The sequence below is a fragment of the Nematolebias whitei genome, chromosome 10, assembly GCF_014905685.2.
Source record: "Nematolebias whitei isolate Nwh7 chromosome 10, NemWhi1, whole genome shotgun sequence".
In the NCBI taxonomy this organism is placed as follows: Eukaryota; Metazoa; Chordata; class Actinopteri; order Cyprinodontiformes; family Rivulidae; genus Nematolebias; species Nematolebias whitei.
The window spans coordinates 2,124,346-2,133,286 of NC_056507.1; the positions used below are offsets into that span (position 1 = coordinate 2,124,346).

Genomic DNA, 8,941 nt, shown 5'->3' on the forward strand with positions numbered 1-8,941 from the left:
GTTATGAATCTATGAAGTTATGAATCTATGAGGTTATGAATCTATGAAGTTACGAAGTTATGAATCTACGAAGTTCTGAAGGTATGAAGTTATGAATCTATGAAGTTATGAATCTATGAAGTTCTGAAGTTATGAAAGTATGAAAGTATGAATCTATGAAGTTATGAATCTATGAAGTTATGAAGGTATGAATTTATGAAGTTATGAAGGTATCATCTGGAGGTTTGGTTGGATCCAAAGTGTAGACAGAACTCGGGAATCTCGAAAAATAAATAATTTATTTAAACACAAAAGCTGACGTGACAACAAAACTTACATAACTTCGATCAGGTGACACGGAGGAGGAGCAGAACACGACATGATCAGAGGAACAACACGGAAACACACGTGCACACAGAGAGACTAACGAGGGATTAACACGAACACCTGGGGAAGGATAGCAGGGGGAGGAGCTGATTACACGAGGGAGCAACACTGACCAGAGCAGGACAATAATGGAGACAATGCTAGATTCTATTATAATATCAAAAAAGGTGTGGGAATTCAGGAAATGTAATAGAACAAAAAAAAAAGAAGATATTATTTCGAGGATGAGATTTGGTCACACGGGATTAAACAGCCCACTGATAATAATCAATAAACATGTTATGGGCTGTTGTGATCATTGTTTAGAAACAATAAAACATATTTTCTTAGAATGCAATAAATATAAAAAGGAAAGAGAGGTATCAGTGCTTAGTGTATATTTAGTTGATGTTTTTCTTAGTTCATATCTTTGATCTTATCACTGTTTTTATTTTACATTTTATTGTTGGATGTAACTGGGACCCTGTGAACATAATTTCATTCCACCACATGTACCACATGAGGTGCAACGACAATAAAGAAACTCTGACTCTGACTTAGTGACTTAAATAAAAATAAAAGTAAGTTAAAGATAAAGGATTTGCTGCAAAAATCATGAGGGGATACAATTTTTACCAGCATATTTATTTATTTGAGAAGAACAGGTAATTTAGAAAGAATATAACGTGTAAAATAATAGAGTGGTTTAGCAGCTGGGCCATACTCCAATCCAGGAGGTGGCGGTAATGCACCTGAAAGTTGTTTTCAACCGCCATAAAAAGACAAGAAGAAGAAAAAGAAGAGCAGGACAGATGAGAATCACACACACACACACACACACAGGTTTGTTTTGCTATCTTTGTGGGGCCTTTGCATTGACTTCCATTCATTTTTCATTCATTTCTATAGCCTAACCATGACCTTTATCCATAACCTAACCATTACCAGTACATACCTAACCCTAAACCTAACACATCCTCAATTCACACCTTAGTCCTAAACCTAGCCCCTAACCCACCAACGGGACTTCTTCTTATGGGGCCCGGGCTTTGGGCCCCATAAGGAGCAGATGGTCCTCACAATGTAGTATAAGTTGGAAAAATGGGCCTCACAAAGTAGCATAAACAAGGACACACACACACACACACACACACACACACACACACAGAGCGCTAACTGATCGATTGATTGGGCTCACTAGTTGGACTGATTGATTTTATTTGGATTATTAATATTGTATTTAAAACATCAACCCCAGCAGAAAACATATATAACTCACACAATTGTACATGTTGTTAAGCTTTAATTTATAATATAATACAAAATATAATCAGTAATTTCAACTGTAAAGACAAAATTAGCAGAAAACTATAACAGAATAATTCGCTGGCTACAGTTGGACCAGAAGAAACATCCATCAGGGTTGAAACGGGTCACGAACGCTGAACTTTACATGAGATGGTTGATAACATTTTGTGTTGACTTCACAGTTCACAGTGTCAACAGGAAGTTTCACTCTGCTCACGTCTTCGTGCTGACAGCCGTGAAAACTCACCTGTTGCTGAATGACAAGCAACAACTGATGGTGCCTTGATTCAAGATAAAATCCTTACTTTAGTTTGGTTTTTCAACACGTGGCGTCTTATTCTCACCTGTTTGCTAATTACTATTCTCAGAGTTGAGATTTGTCCTGCAGTAAGCTTTTTTGTTTTTATATAAACTTAAATTAAGATGTAAAATCATAAAGTAAGCAAATAATTCTTGAAATCAGCTTTTTCAACAATACATAATACTCAATTTAAGTAAAGATTTTCTACATATCAGGATCTCTTTCCTTATTATAAGTCAAATTTTCTTAAATGAAGCATAACAAATCTTAAAATCAGCTTCATCAACGCTCATTCTGTTCAAACGTTTCTTCAGGAAAACAATCTTTGCTCGTAAGAAGTGCAGTTTCCTTTAATTTAGTTTAGTTGAAAGGCACACCGTTGTTAGATTCATTTGCTGCTTTTAAACTCTAGCCAGGCAACAGATGTTTCTTATCAAAACAAGAACATTTGCTCACATTTGGCTCAAAAAGTGCTGTTTTTGTGGCGCAGAGTCAGACTTTGTTAACTCCAAGCATCATGTCTGTGAATGTCCACTGATTCAAAGAGAAAGCTTGGTGTTTGAAGGCCAACACGGGGTTATCTCCATCTCCTCGTACCGTTGCATCATGGAGAACACAGACACAAAACCTTTGGCACATAGGTGTGCTACTCACCACTAACTTGTTGGCTGATTTCCCACCTGGCTGGTGCAGAAGAACAGGCGTGAGCAGACATATCCTGTGAGGCTTCAGCAGCTCGGAGATCTGATCTGTTTGAACGACCGCCAGCAGACACAAGAACATCAGAGCTGCACTCGGACCACAGGACAGCCAAGTGTCACTTCATCAGCATTTTAAACTTTGTTTAGCCGGGAACGACCGGTGTGCAGCCACACAAACTGCACAAGGGTTCACCTGGGGCTCCGCTGCAGATCCTTGTTGGGGGCTGCCATCATCTATTATTATTCACCTCGGAAGTGTGTCTAGATTTTTATCTCCGTTAATGCGGCCCCAACCACAGCGTCTACCCCCACAAAAGTTATATCAAAACGACCGGCCCGGCTCCAGGAAGTGCGCAGATACTTTTATTGGCAATTGGAGTTACCATGGCGACGTAATTTGCTAACAAAGATGCCAAATTTCCCATAGGAAATGAATAGGAGAAAACTCTTCACAGAAACTGAGTAACGTGTGGAGCCATTTTGGTTCAACATGCAAGGAAGGCAGTGTAGTTTGTACCACTTTATTATAAAGCACTTAAACTGCAACAAGGACAACCAAAGTACTGTACAATAAACCAAGGACACAGGATGAAATACATGGATCCACAGATGTAAAGATAAGAACTAAATGACTGACATAAAATACAGAGACGTTAAAATCAGCTCTCGCAGTGACAAAATCCAGGAAATAAAAGTGAGTTTTTAAACGAGACTTAAAAACTGAGGGAGCCTGCCTGACCTGCGGTGGTAACTCAGTCCACAGTTTGGACCTGCAGCAGAGAAGGTTCTGTCACCTCTGAGCTCAAGACGAGTGACTGGAACCAATAAAACATCTGGTCAGACCTCAGAGAGCGCTGGGGGACATATGGCTGCAGCAGATCAGTGAGTTAGGAGCAGGGAGCACTTTTCAGAGCAGGGGTGTCCGATCGTGGTCCCCGAGGGCCACTGTCCTTCAAGTTTTACAGGTCCCCCTGCTTCAACACACCTGACTGAATGGTGACATGACCTCACTGTGATCTGCAGACACCTGTTAATCCCCGTTGATTCAAATCAGGTGCGATCAGGTGTAATGACCTCCCTGTCGTTAGACGTGACACCTGAGCGAAACACGAAGAGACAAATGTTCGTAAAGAAACGTGCTGCAAACTGTTTCCACCCTGACTCACATTTCCTGAGTCAGGTTTCTGTCGAAGTGGAAACATCGTCGCTCATCTGACGCTTCTGCTTCTGACTGGGACGCTCACTGAATGGAGCTGACCCAAATCAAGATGGCTGCCACAGACAACTGCCTTGGAAATCTCATAAACGGCTACAACTCAGTCCATTTTACAGATGAGCTCAAATCAGACGTTGTTGTGGTGTCAACTCTGCCTGTCTGTTAGCAAAATATCTCATGAACCACTGAAGAGATTTTAACGACGTTCCCAACAACTAATCATTGTGTGTACTGGTACTTACTGTGAAGTCACCAGTTAAAAATGAACTCTAATAATCAACTTTAGCTGAGAGAAAAATGGCTAAAGTTCTGCCACTTTCTCAGCTAATGAGCTAAAGTTTGATGTGGTAGTAGCCGAGAGTCATTCTTAATCCATCCTCTGAGTGATATGTCAGGTTCATAGATACCACTAATTTACAAGGTTTGAAAAAAATCAGAAAAAAGAGGTCCTGATGGGTGATGGCTGCTCTTACCCTGCAGAGTGTGGGGGATGGAGTCCATGTCGTCAAAGGCTGAGGAGACACCAAAGACCACCGCTGGGACCCCCTGATGGGAAGACGAGGGGCTTCGGAGGCGACAACAAGCAGAACAGATGAAGTTTCTGAAGATGAGCTGCAGAAACAGTCCAGTGGAAACACACACACCCACCTGCTTTCTTCCTGCAGCTCACATCTGATTAACCACTTCCCCCCCCCCCCCCCCCCCCACACCCCCCCACACACACACACACACACACACACACACACACACACACACTACATCCTGCACCTACATCAACTCACATCCTGTTCTACTTAGTGAGCAACAACCTGCTGTCTGGAAATGTTCACTGAGGTTTCATGAAAATTAATTAAGTTTATTAAATTAAGCTCGAGCTCATTTAAAAGACTTTAACTTTTGTAGACGGATGAGTTTGTCTTCATGTGTCAGCTGCAGCCAACATGTTATTACATCCTCTGACCACCAGGGGGCGTCAGAACCTTCTCATCCAGCTTCAGACTGCTCTACATTTATCTTGGACTTTAACAACATTAGATTTTAATCGACGCCTCAAACGTGAGCTCGAATGATGAAAATTAATAAATGAATAGTCACAACATCAAGTTCAGCGTTTCTCACATCATCACACAAAGAGTGCCCCCCCCCCCCGACGAGACGAGCGACCTCCCAAAGTAAGTAACCACTGAAGATTATTAATATAAAATACAAACCGGATTCCAAAAAAGTTGGGACACTAAACAAATTGTGAATAAAAAGTGAATGCAATGATGTGGAGGTGCCAACATCTAATATTTTATTCAGAATAGAACACAAATCACAGATCAAAAGTTTAAACTGAGAGAATGAATCATTTTAAGGGAAAAATCTGTTTCCTAATTTCATGGCGTCAACAAATCCCAACAAAGTTGGGACAAGTCCATTTTTACCACTGTGTGGCATCCCCCCTTCTTCTTCCAACACTCAACAGACGACTGGGGACAGAGGAGACCAGTTTCTCCAGTTTAGAAATAGGAATGCTCTCCCATTCATGTCTAATACAGGCCTCTAACTGTTCAATCGTCTTGGGCCTTCTTTGTGGCACCTTCCTCTTTATGATGTTCAAATGTTCTCTGTAGGTGAAAGATCTGGACTGCAGGCTGGCCATTTCAGTACCCGGATCCTTCTCCTACGTAGCCATGATGTTGTGATTGCTGCAGAATGTGGTCTGGCATTATCGTGTTGAAAAATGCAGGGTCTTCCCTGAAAGAGATGACGTCTAGATGGGAGCATATGTTGTTCTAGAACCTGAACATAGTTCTCTGCATTAATGGTGCCTTTCCAGACATGCAAGCTGCCCATACCACAAGTGCTCATGCAACCCCATACCATCAGTGATGCAGGCTTCTGAACGGAGCGTTGATAACAACTTGGGCTATCCTTGTCCTCTCTGGTCCGGATGACATGGCGTCCCAGTGTTCCATAAAGAACTTCAAATCGTGACTCATCTGACCACAGAACAGTCTTCCATTTTGCCACACTCCATTTTAAATGACCCCTGGCCCAGTGCAAACGTCTGAGCTTGTGGAGCTTGCTTAGAAATGGCTTCCTCTTTGCACTGTAGAGTTTCAGCTGGCAACGGCGGATGGCACGGTGGATTGTGTTCACTGACAATGCTTTCTGGAAGTATTCCTGAGCCCATTCTGTTATTTCCTTGACAGTGGCATTCCTGTTTGAGGTGCAGTGACGTTTAAGGGCCCGGAGATCACGAGCATCCAGTAGAGTTTTACGGCCTTGACCCTTACGCACAGCGATTGTTCCAGATTCTCTGAATCTTTTGATGATGTTATGCACGGTTGATGATGATAACTTAAAAGTCTTTGCTATTTTACGCTGGGTAACACCATTCTGGTATTGCTGCACTATCTTTCTGTGCAACAATGGTGGAATTGGTGATCCTCTTACCATCTTGGCTTCTGAGAGACACTGACACTCTGAGAAGCTCTTTTTATACCCAATCATGTTGTCAATTGACCTAATTAGTGTTAATTGGTCTTCCAGCTGTTCGTTATATGCTCAATTTCCTTTTTCCAGCCACTTATTGCTACTTGTCCCAACTTTTTTGGGATTTGTTGACACTGTGAAATTTTGAATCAACATATTTTTCCTTTAAAATGTTACATTTACTCAGATTAAACTTTTGATCTGTCATCTATGTTATATTACGAATAAAATATTGACATTTGCCGTCTCGACATCATTGCATTCAGTTTTTATTCACAATTTGTTTAGTGTCACAACTTTTTTGGAAGCCGGTTTGTATTATGATTATAAAACACTAAAAAGAAATGCAGCAAACTGCTGCACATGAAAGAATATAAAGATGAAACCAAACAAAAGATGAAAGATTAAACCGCAGCGTGGTGGTTCAGTTGGTAGAGCTGCCACCTCTCAGGAAGGTCGATGGGTCAAATCCCGGCCTGAGGCCGTTCTGGGTGGAGTTTGCATGTTCTCTCCGTGCTGCCTGGGTTTTCTCCCACAGACCAAAAACATACCGCGGTAAAAACATGCATGTTAGACTGATTGGTAACTCTAAATTGTCCTAGGTGTCTCTGTGATGGACAGAAGACCCGTCCATGTGTCCCTGTGATGGACTGGAGACCTTTCCAGGTGTCCCCAGGTGATGGATAAAATATGATCATCCAGTGATGCATGTCTCGTATCCACTTGAATATCTTGCAGTAAAAACATTTAGGTTTACTCACAATTTAAATCCCTCAGCAACGGGGACATTGGCGTACTGCTTGTCAAACACATATTTGCACTTTTTTGTTGATTAAAATGACAAAAGAAATTCATGTTTTAGTCTGAACTGATGATGTTTTGTGTTTTTTGATGGTTAAATAAAATGATAAACATTTGCTTCGTATCAGATTCTTCTGTTTGACACGTTGTTACGTTACTGAAGACATCAGGGTGCACGTGGGCTCCCACAGGAAGCAGACACTTCAAACTATCCACTAATCTGGAATATTTTAGTCCACGACCAAAACCATTGTTAGTGTAAGCCCCGCCCACAAGAAGCATCAGCCGACTCGCGTCCAGTTTAAAGTAAATTTAATAAAGAACATGTATGATCACAAGCCACAGAAATAAATCTGCTGTTTTAACGGGTGAAGCTAATAGAAACGGTACAGAAACGACATGAAGGGACAAAGACGAACGCTGAAACAAACGTCTGAAGGCAGGAAATGAGTTTGTGTTCAGAAACTAGGGAACATGAAGACAAACGGACTCCTCTGAGTCGGAGAACGACGTCTGTCGAGCAGAGTCAGGACAGTGGAGGGAATCATGATCGTTTCCTACATGGAACAACCTGCTCTTGATTACAAACATTTAAGTCTTTTCTTCTTGGTTTTGAACCGACACCCACACTGGACCTTTAATCCAAGCTACAAAGAGTCGTCGTCCTGAAAACACCGCCAGCCGTAAAGATTTATAAAACCAGTTCTCTAACAGACATGATGAAGAACATTATTCTGTACGCTCGATAGGAAAGAACACCGAAATAAATCAAACTAAATATTAATAAATCAACAAACATCAAAGTAAAACAAACTAAGCATGAGTTGTTTTCGGATCAGTAAAAGTATTTTAAACAGAGAAAGTGTTTTTTTAAGAAGACTTTGTAACGTCTGTCCGTCGTCGGCTCAAATGTTTATTAACACAAAGGGTCTTGATTGAACACGATAAGAAACTAGAAAGAAAACTTCCATTTACGTCCTGAAAGGTCACGACGTCTGCGTCCGGGCTGAGCGTGAGGAACACGAGGGTCTGACGTCCAGGAAGTTTCTGACCGAGTCCAACCAGTCTCACTGTTTCAGACCAAGTCGTTACAGTTGGAAGAGCCAAGTCCTAAAAACACAACACGGTTGTGTGCACGGCTCGCAGGGCCATAATGTAGGCTGTGCACATTATTTTGTCCCCTGACTCCGCCCACACCGTCATGTTTTATACACAAATTAAAACACTTATGCTTTGATCTACTGGATACACATTAAAAAGAAGATGAGTGGGATCAGAAATACTCTCCGTGCACGTTGTGAGCATGATAACTTGAAAAATAATTGAGGTGCAGAACTTCCGTTTTGGTGTGTGGCTGCATCGAGACGTAAGAAAGGTCATCATTGGAAACTGGGTCGATGCACCAAAACTCAAGATGGCCACCGCCACATACATGTGCAACCGACCACCCCTTATGTTAGAAGCAACTGATTTCTAGTTTCTATCTTTCTTAAAAGTATAGTTTACTCAAATGATGGGGTGGCCGAAGATTAATCTATGGGGCCAAGGCCACCATTGGCCAACCCCTGTCTCCAATTGATCTATGAGGACCAAGGCCACGACTTGGCTCCAATTAATCTATGGGGGCCAAAGCCATCATTGGCCACCCCGTCTCCAATTTGTCTATGGGGACCAAGGCCACCACTTGGCTCCAATTAATCTATGGGGGGCCAAGGCCACCATTGGCCACCCCCTGTCTCCCAATTGATCTATGGGGACCAAGGCCACCACTTGGCTCCAATTAATCTA

At 41.9% G+C, this 8,941-nt stretch overlaps 1 protein-coding gene across 1 annotated transcript in view; it reads right to left on the reverse strand.

Annotated features, from left to right (window-relative positions):
* The window catches only part of lrp5 (low density lipoprotein receptor-related protein 5), a 398,826-nt gene that overhangs the window by 258,323 nt on the left and 131,562 nt on the right, over nt 1-8,941 (reverse strand). The gene's annotated exons all lie outside the window — the stretch shown is intronic.